This window comes from Dendrobates tinctorius, unplaced genomic scaffold (assembly GCF_039654945.1).
Source record: "Dendrobates tinctorius isolate UK_male_01 unplaced genomic scaffold, ASM3965494v1 ptg000155l, whole genome shotgun sequence".
Taxonomy (NCBI): Eukaryota; Metazoa; Chordata; class Amphibia; order Anura; family Dendrobatidae; genus Dendrobates; species Dendrobates tinctorius.
The window spans coordinates 17064485-17078810 of record NW_027361822.1 but is presented as its reverse complement, the minus strand read 5'-3'; positions in this window follow the sequence as shown (position 1 = coordinate 17078810).

Below are 14326 nucleotides of genomic sequence, written 5' to 3'. Positions count from 1 at the left end.
ACAGGCATGTTCCCACTCAGCAGGGTCTGGATTTATGCGAAAATCTGATTCCCATTTCAGAATGTGCATTTTTACAAATTCAAAACTTTTATTCAGCCAATTATATAGATAATAAGAGGAGCAAAATATACTATGATTAAGATTATTAAAAAGATTAGCCACCGGTTCAGAGATTCTGGGTTTTGCCTGTAAAATGCAATCAATTAGGTCTTTTAAAATTGTATAGTGGCAGAATGATGAAAAGGGAATTTTGAACTTTTCTCTAATTTGTCTAAAGGGGATACAAGTTGAATCAGAATAAAGATCCTTCAGTTTGGTGATACCTAAATCTGCCCACAAAGGATCAATATCCTGGTGAAAAAGTGAGCAGATAGTATGAAGAGACAAATTTTTATTAAAGTCAAATCCTTTCTGTCCTCTTTTGGGTCTAGATAAAATCTTCCAGGCCTCTATTGTGGCATGAAAAATGGGATGCGAGTGGGGGGGATCTTTCTTGAGAAGAAGACAGTTTACGATTAAATGAAAGGGTGGGATGTTCTTATTAAAAAAGTATTCCAGATCATACCAGGCTGGAGGATTGGATTGTGGCCACCAAGCAAGACTTTGTTTGATCAGAAAAGTGTAATAGTAAGCTGAAATGTTAGGTAGCCCGACTCTGCCAAAACGCTTAGGTTTGGATAAAATATTTGATGATGTCCTCGCTTTTTTTATCTCCCCATATAAAGTTATGGGCTCGGGTTTGTAAGCTTGTAAGATATAATGTGGATATTGGTAGGGGAAGGGAGGGAAAAACATATTGGATTTTGGGTAAAATGTATGATTTAAAGGTGGAGATCCTACCCCACCACGAGAGTTCCCTATCGCTGTATGATGCCATGTCTTTGGAAATGGATTGAATGAGAGAGGACATATTTAGGGGTATTATTGAGTTGACATTGTTAGAAAATTTTAAACCTAGGTAAGTAATATGATTATATGTCCAACTCCATGGGGAAATATGCTGGATTTCCTCTATTTGAGCGTTAGTTAGGTTTAAAGGCAATATTTTAGATTTAGATTTGTTTACCTTGAAGTATGAGATCTTTGAAAATAAGTAAAAGTTGAAGTTTAGTAATTGAAGTGAGTGGATTCTAGACTCATTACAATATCATCAGCAAATAGGCTGATTCGGAAGTTTCTAAGCCCGGCTTTAATACCTTGGATGTCCGGGTCTACTCTTATCATTTGGGCCAAAGGCTCCATTGCCAGAGCAAAGAGGAGAAGCGAAAGGGGGCAACCCTGCCTCGTGCCATTGGTTATTTTGAAAGAAGAGGATAAATGATTATTAATGTAGACTTTTGCTGTAGGATTAGAGTATAGAGCCGAGATGCTTGAGAGAATTTTTGAAGTAAAACCGAATTTCTGTAGTGTAGCGATCAAGTAGTTCCAATTGAGGCGGTCAAAGGCCTTTTCAGCATCGAGAGATATTATAGTGGCCCCAGTCCTGTTGGAATTTATTAATTTAATTAGATTTATTAATCTTCTCGTGCCATCAACTGACTACCTATTAAGAATAAAACCTATTTGATCGTTTGCTATGAGCTTTGGAAGAAACTGACTTAATCTGTTTGCTAATATTTTAGAAAATATTTTAACATCAGTATTTATCAGGGAGATGGGATGGAAATTTTTCATTTGGGTATGGTCTGAGTTAGATTTGGGTATGAGGATTATTGTGACTTCAAGCATTTCATTTGGGAAATTACCTGATTCAGAGGCAGAATTAAAGATTTTTGTGAGGTGGGGTGCTAAAAGTGGACCAAAATTTTATAGTAGTCATTGGTAAAGCCGTCTGGACCAGGGGCTTTGAAAGTTTTTAACTGTTTTATGGTGTCTAAGATTTCTTTTTCAGAAAATGGTGAAGAAAGGAAGTCTATATCTGTATCATCTAATTTGGGAAGGTTTACTGGTGATAAAAAAGATTGGACATCCAATTGACTTGGCTGGAGCTGAGGGGAATTTTGATTAATATTATATAGATCATGGAAGAATTTGGCAAATGAATTAGCTATTTCTTGAGGATGAGATAAGAGTATTCCTTTGGGGGAAGAGATGGCATCGATTCTATTCCTACATCTGAGCTTTTTAAGCCTATTTGTCATATACCGGGAGGGACGATTAAGGTTGAAATATTGCTTGAATTTAGAAGTTTTAAGCGCCGAATCATAAAATGAGAAGATCAGAGATCTGAGATCTTGTCTGAGTTTGGAGAGTTCCGCTTTTAGAATGGGGCAAGGAGAGGAATTGGCGGCAAGAGAAGACTCCTTGTCTTTAATGAGTGTTTGTAAATTCATTATTTTATTTCTGTTAGCTTTTTTTATTCTAGAGGAAATTTGTATAAGCAGTCCTCTCAGAACTGCCTTATGGGCATTCCAACAAGAATAGGGATTAGTGAGACCCGAATAATTTTCTTTAAAATAATTAGATATGGCTGTGGATATTTCAGAATTTACATTTGGGACATGAAGAAGAGAGGAATTACACTTCCAGAGGAATTGTCTATTGGTGGTCGGTCCATCCAAGAACTCAGCAACGACAGGGGCATGATCTGAGGTCGATTTAGTGAAAATATTAGCTGACTGAAATTTAGGGAGTGATAAGATATCAGTTACGATCAGATCTATCCTGGAAGGTGAATTATGGGGATCAGAGAAATGGCTAAACTCTATAGTAGTGGAGTTCAGGCATCGAAAGGTGTCAAAAAGTTCGTTCCAGTATAGCCAAGTATTTAGAGATTCCGTCTTATGCCTATTTGGGGCGGAGGAATCTAAAGAACCATTGGGAACCATGTTAAAATCCCCGGAAAATAACAATGAACCTTTCCTTACTGAGTTAATTTTTTTGACCAATTTGTTTCAAAATTTGATTTGCCCCTTTAGGGGAACATAAGTATTGACAATAGTATAATCAGAATTGTTTAACTTACAAATTAGAATATGGTAATGGCCTTTCTCATCTTTAACTTCTTCTATGAACTCAAATGAAAGGGAATTTCTGATTAGAGTGAACACTTCCGCCTTTTTCTTGGGCCCAGAGGATTCAAAAAAATGTGGATAATTTTTATCTATAAAGGTAGGGTGAGAACTGGATTTGAATTTTGTCTCTTGGAGACATACAATGTCAAGGTGGGCTCTATTGATTTCATGGCGAATGGAAAAACGTTTGCTAGGGCTATTAAGACCTCTGACATTATACGTGGCCAATTTGATTTTCATTGCGAAAGAAAGTGGTCCCGATGGGATATGACTAGAACAAAGCAGTTACTGATGAAAGTAGGAGTGTTAAACAAAAATAAAAGTGAACCAACACTTAAAGAACAATAAAATAAGCTAAAAAAAGTGGTTCTCCTTCTTGCGCTGGGGGAAAAGTTTGTACAGCGCAAGGCTAAGGAAACCCTCATTAGTATCTACAACAAATATATAAAAGAAAACAAATGTATTAAAAAAAGCACAATATCAATTATTTAATATCAGACAATCCAAAGACACAAATTACAATAGGCTCAAGTGACATGTCCTGGACCTGTGGAAGAAACAAGGAAATGACACCCTGAGATTTCAAAAAGAGGAACCCTTCGCATTTTTCCCCTTGAAATTAAAAATGAGGCGTAGAGGAAAGCCCCATTTGTAAGGAAGGCCTCTCTCCCTCAAAACGGAGGTATGTGAACGAAAGTGTTTCCGACCCTCAATAGTCGCTTTAGATAGATCGGAAAACAACTTTAGATGTTGATATGGATCCGGGAATCCTCCCTTAATTCTTACCAAATTTTGAATTTTGTCTTTAATGTGGTAGAAATGAATTTTCAGTATGACGTCTCTGGGTAGGTCCTTAGGGATGGAAGGAGGTTTAGGGAGGCAATGGATACGATCAATGATAAGATCCATATCCGATAGATTTGGAATCATTCTAAAAATCCCTTTAACATAGTCAGAGAGCTTGATGGGCGATATATCCTCCGATATTCCCCTAATCTTGATATTATTATGACGGGAATGGTCCTCCAAATCGGCCAATTTAAGCTTTAACTGATGCACCTCAGATTTAGAATCAGAGTAGTGTTTCAGAGATAGCCCATTCGATTTCTCTAATTCACCCAACCGAAGTTCATGGTTATCCAACCTTGAAGTAAAATGCTCCAGAGTCTCTTGGAAAATCTTTGTCTGGTTTTCCATGTCCAGACGCAACCTGGCGCTAAGTTTTTCAACTAGAGTATTCATACACGCCTCAAGGGAAGTTGCGTCAGGAAAGGCCCCAGAAGACAAAGAAGGCATAGATATTATCTCAGGCTTCGGCCTAGGCTTTTTTGGAGTAGGGCTGGGTGAAGAAGATCTAGAATCCTCTGAGGAATTGGCAGCGGAGGACTGCGCACCTTTCCTCTTCCTGGAGGAGGAGAGATCCATGGTCTCAGAATGAACATTTGAAGAGATGTGCCACAACTGACTCTGCTGAGCAAGTCTTATATGTGGATGAGGAAGGAGAGAGGGTCCTGAGAGAGGATGGCGAGGGCGTCCTCTAAATAGGAGAACGCGACTTAGTCGGGCTCAATAAATCAACCGAGTCCCTAGAAGGAACACGATTAGACTTAGTGTCTTTATTTTGCCTTTGAAATCTAGAAGCACCTGTAGATTTAGCCGTAGGCAATTTTAAATTAAATTGACTCATTTTGCCAAGCTATATTACTAAGATCTGAAGAAAGGTAAAATAGGAAGTTGTGGGTATGTTAGACAAGGTTCCTCAAAGATGTGCCCAAATGATTACCTATTGGCTAGGCAATGGCAGCCCCACTCCCAAAAAGAGGGCCAAGGCAACAAGTATTAGCTAGAGTGGACCTTGGCAATGAAATGTCAGCAGCTACATAAGTAAACTACATAGACTTGTTATATACTGTATATAATCCGTATTAATTATTTTGATTAATTTAGGTTATTTTTGTTATTTATTAAACAATGTTATTTATTTTATTATGTTTATATATTGTGGCAGGGCTAAGGGTCGTGTAATTGATGGGAGATATGTGTCTCATAAATGGCTTATCTCCATAATGTAAGGCAGAAGTAAAGCGTACCAGATATTATTATTGTTTTTGTTTGAAGGACCTGTGGTGAGGTCACAGTCATGTGACCAGTCAGCTGCTGGGAACGTGGGTGTGGCTACAGCCTTATAATGTGACCTGCTCCTGAACCAGGGAGCTGTATGTGGGGAGGACTACACCTCCCAGCATGTGCTGAGACTCGCGGTCTGAGTCTGCAACCACGAAGGTTTATGTTTTGTTTGCCTAAGCTAGAGGCTATTTTTGGTGATACGCTGTTTTATGGTTTATGACAGAAATAAACCTCATGAACTTTGGAAGAACCGGTCTCCTGATTGTCTCCCGCTGCACCTGAGCGAGTCACATCCCCACAATTGGTGGTACACGTGCGGGCAGCGGTCCCAGCAGAGACTTGAGACAGTTGCTGCATGTCCTGGGTGAAGTTTGCAGCGGGGCAACAAGCATTGCCTGGAATCATGGAGGACCTCATGAAACACCTGGTCCAGTCCCAGGCACTGCAGCAGGAAACCAACAAGCTGTTGTTACAGCAGATCCAGCAAAGCCAGCAGGAGCAGCGGCAGCAGTTCCAGCAGAGCCAGCAGGAACAACGGCAGCAGATGCAGCTTCTGGCAACCGCCATCCAGGAGGGCAGGACGAGCGCCCCAACCCCAGGTCGGGCTGATGCCACCGACGTCGAGAAGGCGGTAAGACGCGCATTACAAAAAATGACCCCTGAGGATGATGTGGAGGCCTTCCTGACGGTGTTTGAGAGGGTGGCTGAGAGGGAAAAACTTCAGCCAGAGCGGTGGGCGGAGGTACTGGCCCCTTACCTAACGGGGAGCCCCAGAAGGCGTACTTTGACCTGACGCTACAAGATGCCAGAGAGTATCCCAAATTAAAAGCGGAAATTCTCGCACGCTTGGGGGTAACAATGACTACCAGGGCACAGCGAGTTCATCGCTGGGCCTATCACCGGGACAAACCCCCGCGCTCCCAAATGTTTGACCTGTTGCACCTGGTCCAGAAATGGCTGCAGCCAGAGTCGGCTTCCCCTGCACAGATGGTAGAGCGAGTTGTGATGGATCGGTTTGTGCATTCTCTGCCGAGACCTCTACAGACTTGGGTTGCCCAGGGTGATCCCCAAAATGCTGATGAACTGGTTGGGCTGGTCGAGAGATACCAGGGGATGGAAGGTTCCTTGGGGAAGCAGCCCATTCCATATTGGGGGTCCCAGCAGGGGGCGGAGTCACAAAAAGGGGTGGTGCGTCCAAGGTCAAAAGGGGCGGGGGAGGCGGTGCCCAAGGTCCCCTCGGTGTTATTTGCTGGAAGTGTCATGGGCCAGGACATATAGCGGCCCGTTGTCCCCAGACCACCGAGCAGATGGACTGCAGCATGGGACGCCTTAGTTCATACTACGCATATCCAGCTTGCAGTGTGAACTCGCTACCTAACAAGGGGCCACAAGCGTGTCCCGTGAAGGTGAACGGTCGAGCAGTAATGGCGCTTCTGGACTCCGGGAGCTTGGTGACCCTTGTGAGGGCCAGTTTTCCTCTAAACATACTCCTGGGTAAAAAGATCGGTGTTTGGTGCATACATGGCGATGCAAAGGACTACCCTATGGCTAGGGTGAAGATTGAAACGGCGCATGGCACCGAGTCGCATGAAGTTGGCGTTGTTCGAGACTTGTTGCATCCCATAATTATTGGCCGGGATTTCTGTCTGTTTTGGGATCTGTGGGGGATGGGTTCTGAGTGTGCTAGCAAGAGCAGGGAACCAATCCACCCCACTGAGGTATCGCCACCACCAGAGGCAGACGAGTTCCCTTTATGTGTCCTTGTTGGGGATGAAGAGGAAGGGTCCCCTGTACCTGACATCCCGGAGTTAGGGGTGGCCAGGGAGAATTTTGGGACTGCCCAACATAGGGACCCCACACTAAGGGAAGCCTTTAACAATGTCACCGTCATTAATGGGGTTGCACAAGAGCCGGGAGCAGACACAAGGTTTCCCCATTTTATGTTGAGTGGGGAATTGTTGTACCGGGTCACGAAAATAAGGGAGGAGGTGGCAGAGCAGTTAATAGTACCAGGCCCCTATAGACGAAAAGTGTTGGACATGGCCCATTCACACATCTTGGGGGGACACCTGGGGGTGGAAAAAACCCAGGAACGGATTGTACAGAGGTTCTATTGGCCTGGGTGTCACCGGGAAATAGTAAACTATTGCAGGTCCTGCCCGACATGTCAGTTAACTGCCCCCACATCTCATTTTCGGAACCCTCTTGTGCCACTGCCCATTATTGAGGTGCCATTTGAGAGAATTGCCATGGACTTGGTCGGTCCCTTAGTTAAATCAGCTCGGGGCCATCAGTATATATTAGTCATCCTGGACTATGCCACACGCTATCCTGAGGCCATTCCCCTGAGAAACTCCTCTGCGAAGAGTATAGCCCGTGAGCTGGTCCATGTGTTTTCCCGGACGGGTTTGCCGAAGGAGATCCTGACCGACCAGGGGACACCTTTTATGAGCAAGGTGATGAGAGAATTGTGCAGAGTCTTGCAAATTTCCCAGCTGAGGACTTCAGTGTACCATCCACAGTCAGATGGCCTTGTTGAGAGGTTTAACAAGACCCTGAAGAGCATGCTGAGAAAAGTCATAGAGGAAGATGGTAGAGACTGGGATTGTCTCTTACCGTATTTACTGTTTTCTATCCGTGAAGTTCCCCAGGCCTCCACGGGGTTCTCCCCCTTCGAGCTTCTGTACGGCCGGCATCCGCGAGGTCTCCTAGATATAGCCAAGGAAACCTGGGAAGCCGAAGTCACGCCCCACAGAAGCGTCATTGAGCATGTGGCACTGATGCAGCAGAGGGTTGCGAAGGTGATGCCCATTGTTAAAGAACATCTCCGCCAGGCACAAGAGGCTCAGGCCAGGGTCTACAACCGGTCAGCCAGAGTGAGGCAGTTCAATCCGGGAGACCGAGTTCTCGTGCTAATCCCGACGGTGGAAAGTAAGTTCTTGGCCAAGTGGCAAGGGCCATATGAGGTGGTGGAGAAACTGGGAGACGTAAACTACAAGATCCACCAACCCGGAAGACGGAAGCCATACCAGGTTTACCATGTTAACCTTATCAAGCCGTGGCAAGATAGAGAGCCAGCGGTAACTCCGTGCTTGCTGGGCAACCTAGAAGGGGAGGTTGGAGCCGTTACCATAGCGGAGACTCTATCGAAGGCCCAGAAGCAGCAGTGTCGGGAGTTACTCCAGAAAAACCGCGACCTGTTCTCAGAGTTGCCGGGGTGCACGAAGGTGGTGGAGCACGAAATTCTGACCGAGCCACATGTGCGGGTGAACGTGAAACCATATCGTATTCCTGAGGCCCGGCGAGAGGTAATCTCCAAGGAGGTGCAGCGTATGTTGAAGCTCGGGGTCATTGAGGAATCCAAGAGCGGCTGGTCGAGCCCGATTGTCCTGGTCCCAAAACCTGATGGTGAATGGAGGTTCTGCAACGATTACCGGAAGCTGAATGAGGTCTCCAAGTTCGACGCTTATCCCATGCCACGCGTTGATGAGCTCATCGAGAGACTTGGACCTGCCAGGTACATAACCACTTTGGATCTGACCAAGGGATATTGGCAGATCCCCATGGCACAGGAAGCCAAGGAGAAGACGGCATTCTCCACACCAGACGGGTGCTTCCAGTATGTCCGGATGCCGTTTGGCCTACAGGGAGCTCCAGCAACCTTCCAGAGGGCGATGGATAGAATCCTTGCACCTCATAAGCTATACGCTGCCGCATACCTGGATGATATCGTCATCTTTACCCCGGACTGGGAGACTCACCTGGAAAAGGTCCAAGCAGTGTTTGACGCTCTAAGAGAGGCGGGGTTTACAATAAACCCGAAGAAGTGTGCCTTGGGGAGAGAAGAAGCCAAGTACCTCGGATATGTAGTGGGGTGTGGCGAGATCAAACCCCAAATCAATAAAGTGGAGGCAATTCAAACATGGCCGAGACCTCTGTCAAAGAAGCAAGTTAAAGCCTTCCTGGGGATTGTGGGATATTACAGGAGGTTTATCCCAAACTTCGCCACAATGGCTGCACCTCTAACTGATCTGCTTAAAGGGACAAAGTCAGTGATGGTCAGCTGGTCCGAAGAAGCAGAGTCAGCCTTCCAAGAAATGAAGGGAGCTCTTTGTAAGCAGCACGTTTTGGTGGCCCCAGACTTTAAACGTGAATTTGTCCTCCAGACAGATGCCTCAGATGTCGGGGTAGGAGCTGTCCTTTCCCAAGAGATACGTGGGGAGGAGCATCCTGTTCTCTACTTGAGTAGGAAGTTGACTTCTTGTGAGAGAAATTACTCAGTTGTAGAGAAGGAGTGTTTGGCCATAAAATGGGCAGTGGACACATTACGGTACTACCTGGTGGGACGGAAGTTTAGGTTAATATCCGACCATGCCCCACTCAGGTGGATGAGGGAAACCAAGGGCAAGAATGCTAGGGTCACCAGCTGGTTCTTAGCCCTACAAGACTTCAGTTTCCATGTAGAGCATAGGGCCGGGAAGCTACATGGGAATGCCGATGCCCTCTCCAGAATCCCTTGCCTGGTAGGTGAAAGTGCCAAGCCCCACGGCTTTAGGCAGAGGGGGGAGGTATGTGGCAGGGCTAAGGGTCGTGTAATTGATGGGAGATATGTGTCTCATAAATGGCTTATCTCCATAATGTAAAGCAGAAGTAAAGCGTACCAGATATTATTATTGTTTTTGTTTGAAGGACCTGTGGTGAGGTCACAGTCATGTGACCAGTCAGCTGCTGGGAACGTGGGTGTGGCTACAGCCTTATAATGTGACCTGCTCCTGAACCAGGGAGCTGTATGTGGGGAGGACTACACCTCCCAGCATGTGCTGAGACTCGCGGTCTGAGTCTGCAACCACGAAGGTTTATGTTTTGTTTGCCTAAGCTAGAGGCTATTTTTGGTGATACGCTGTTTTATGGTTTATGACAGAAATAAACCTCATGAACTTTGGAAGAACCGGTCTCCTGATTGTCTCCCGCTGCACCTGAGCGAGTCACATCCCCACAATATGTTTCAGTTTTATTTTTATTTTTTTAATCGTCTCAATTTAAAACTAAAGGCAGAACCTGTCCCCTCAAATTTGTAAATCTTAAAAAATTCCAACTGCCATTTAAAACAGTAAATAAGAGAAATAACTCTCTAGATGTAACCACCCAGAGCAGTACACTCCCCCTTCCCCTGCTTAATGACAAAATGTGTCAGAAAAATGATATTAAGTAGGAAATAGAGAAGCTGCATCTACTAAACCAACCAACAAAATGGCCTCCCCCAGCGGCAGCGACACAAAACCCACCAACAAGATGGCCGTGACCATAAGTGGCGACACAAGCTGGGAAATCGAAAAATAAAATGCCGGAGAGATTGGGGGTCAGCGTAAGCAGCGTGCTATAACAGGGACCGTACCAATGGCGTGGCCGATAATGACGCAGTCACACAAAGTCCAAAACACTCAGCTAGCCAGCAGCAACAACCAGAATGAAGATGAGCGCTGAAGCCTGGTGAAAGTCAGTGGGAGGAGAGAAGATGGACGTGCCCGCAGCCGGATCCTTACCGCTTGTGTGCCCGATGAGGATACAGACAGAGGGGAGCAAAAACCACCCGGACGGGTAGGGGCCGCCTCAGAGAAGACACGATGAAGTCAAGCAGAATTCTTGTGTCTGATTCATTCAATGGCCGCGGTGACATCATATGGAGGAGGAAGAAAGTCGGAGCGCTACAGGATCTTCTCAGCTGGTGTGCTCGGTGTAAACAAGGTCTAAGGAGGGCGAAAATCCCCAGTTAGGTAAGGGCACTCCAAAGGAAGGTCCGAAGATGAGTTTTGTATTAATTTAGTACACCGCCCGATTAGCAGTGACATCAGCAGGAGGGAGGGGGGACAGCGCCTGGAGCAGAATCTTCACCCCCGGTGTGCCTGGGATAAAAAAGGCCAAAAAGGGGTGAAAAACCGCCAAATGAGAAGGGGGATAGATGAGGAAGGTCCAAAGAGGTGTTTCAGATTAATTTAGTACACCCTCTGATTTGCAATAACGTCATCCATAAAAAGAAAATGGCGCCCGCAGCTTTTCCTATCACAATCTTCACCCCCGGCGTGCCAAGGGTTAACACAGTCAAAAAGGGGCGAAAAACCCCCCGGTTGGGCAGGGGCACACCTAAGGAAGGTCTCAGGTGGTGTCTTATAACAAATTGACACCACACCAAATTAGTGGTGACGTCACTGAAAAAAATAAATGGCAGGGCCCCAGCGTTTGTAACCGTCCATGACAGGGGCTGCACAAAAAATATGCCAGGAGCAATCTTACTCAAAATTAGGCAAAAACCCCCCAAAAGACCAGGGGCAGTCCCAACACATACCTCAGTATTCAATATTTAATAAAAATTAAAGGAAATCCTATAACAGAGCAGTACAGCTCACAGGCGTAACCATAGCAACCCCTCAGGTGCCATAGGAAGCAGGCAAGCCAGAAAAAAGTCACCAAAAGCGAAAATTATATTAAAAATGTAAAAAATTCACACAAATGTGTTCAATAAAAATAAACAAAATGTTTAAAAAGAAAAAACAGTAGTCTTGCAGTCTTTATTACCTCAGATTAACAGTCTCTCATAGGGTCCAGCAGTTAACTGACGCCCTTTTGACAGGCCGCAGTCTTCAAACCAGGATAAAATATCGCAGGACTATCCGATTCAGTAGAGAAACGTCTCAAAACGTGTAGAATGAATTTATGAACAAAAATAAAATTGAATAGAAGCAAAATTTTCAAAAAAAAAGTTGCGTTGAATGTAGCATAAGAGGGTTACCTCAGGAGCTCGCACAAAGTATGACCTACATCTCCTGTGCCTAGGCCACGCCCCCCATCCCTTATAACTTCCAAACAAAAAAAGTATGTTTCAAAAATTGTGCTGATGTATAGGTAGATTTTGTGTTATATAACTGATTTAAGGGCATACAAATTAAAAGTTTTAAAATTGCTAATTTTTCCAAATTTTTATATGTTCACAAATTAATGCAAGTGAAATCTAACAAATTTTACCAGTGTCATGAAGTACAATATGTCACGAAAAAAAACATTCTCAGAATCGTTGGGATCTGTTGAAGCATTCCAAAATTATTACTACATATAGCGACAGTGGTCAGAATTGGAAAATTTGGCCAGTTCAGGAAGGTGAAAACAGGCTTGGGGGATAAAGGTGTTAAATTTGCTGTCTCTAAGATTAGAATTGTAATAATACTGATCTGAACAATCATGTTACACACTGAACACTGCAAAAAATGAGACCCAAGTAATATCAGAATTGTAGTGGAAAAAGATTTTTCAGAGGCGCTTCCCTCTTGTAGCTGGAATCCCAAAAAGACCTTGATTCTGGAACTACCTCCCGGTGGTGTTCCAGGGTAACATTATTATACTTGCGTGTTTAAAATTAAATTTTTTCTAAAATATTTTGATGTGCTCATGCACTAACAAACTTTCAATCCTCAAGTAATGCAAAGAAAACAAGTTCATAATCATTTAGAAACAACAATACTAATGTTTTAACTCAGGAAGAGTTCAGAAATCAATATTTTGCGAAATAACCATGATTTTTAAAAACAGCTTCCATGCGTCTTGACATGCTTGACACCAGTCTTTCACACTGCTTCAGGCGCAAAAATTTAAGCTGTTCTTCATTTTTAATGTCATGTGATTATCCATCTTCCTCTTGATTATATTCCAGAGGTTTTCAATGGGGTTCAGGTCCAGAGAATATGCTGCCCATGATAGGGTTTTCATGTGATGCGATGGTCTCTATTGCCAGAGCTATATATATATATAGCCCCCTGAGGAAGCCCTTAAAGTGAAATGCGTCGGGCACAGGCAGGATCATCTGACCACCCACATGGGTAAGGAACTTTCCGCGGCATTACACCAGTGGTGTTGTGCCCAGCATAGCGAGAAGGAATTAGGACATAAGGGTGGCTATTGAAGCCAGATAGTTGCATGTACCTTTTGCTCTTTTGTTCTTTCCCCTGATCCATTGATTAATTGACTAGAGAAGAACATATGTTAGTGACTGGGCACTTTTACCCATACCTTGCCTCTTTAGGATCTAGGGTGTACTCTCTTATTTATGTTCCTATCCCTATACCAATTACTATCCTGATGGTGACCCTTCTGATGTGGTATTAACTGATTTTTTAATCGTGTGTCAGGTGTTCCTGTCATTGGATCTACCACCTTACCTTTTGTATGTCTGTTTTTTATGGAACATATTTATGAATACAAATAAAAATATTCTTGCATGAAAAAATCTTTTTTGTGTGCCTCATATTGGAGTTGAAATGTGATATGTCCTTTCTTGTTGGGCATTTTGAACTCAGCTGTTCTTTGTAGGTTTGATATATTTAAATTGTAGCATTCTAAGAAAATTGCCAAATTGATTACTGTTCAAATATACACATTCAACCTACTAGACAAAGAGAGAAGACCTCCCCAAACACGTCTTCTTCCTCTCTGTGCATACTTCAAATAAATCCCAAATGGTCTCTTCTGTCTTTATGTTATTTTAGGTTTCTTGTTTCTATACATAAAAAAGTATCAATTGATTTTGTTTTGTTTTATAACCCTTTCATCAATTTGCCTCTTGTTTAGGCCTGTTTCACACATCCGTTTTACAGATCAGTTGTAATCCGCGAAAATGGCGGAAAACGGATCCGTCGGCAGATTGACAGCAACGTGTGGCACCGGACCGTTGTTCTGACAGATCCGGCGAAGATTGAATTTTAAAGGAACCCGTGCCCGGATAAAAGGAGAGAGAGAGAATTTTACGATCCCTGAACGGCACTACTGGGTTAAAAATGATCCCGGAGCTAAGCTTCAGGGCATGCGCACATGAAAATAGCGGACCGTCAAGAAGAAAAAACGTTGCAGTGTCCGTCTCATCCAACCGGGAGCCAGAAAAATTTTGGCTGATCCATCAAAAAACGGGGGTGACGGACGACCGTCAGTCAAGATCTGCCAATAATGTAAGTCTATGGGGGAAAAAAACGGATCTGCCCCTTTTTTGGCGGATCCATTTTTTTAAAAAATTGGCGGATTATGACTGGCGGGAAAAAACTGAAGTGTGAAAGAGGCCTTATTCTCAAGTTGCTTGTTTTATTTTTTTAAAAATATGTAATTATAAAAAAAACTCGCATGAGTCTCGTACCTCAGTAGCCAGC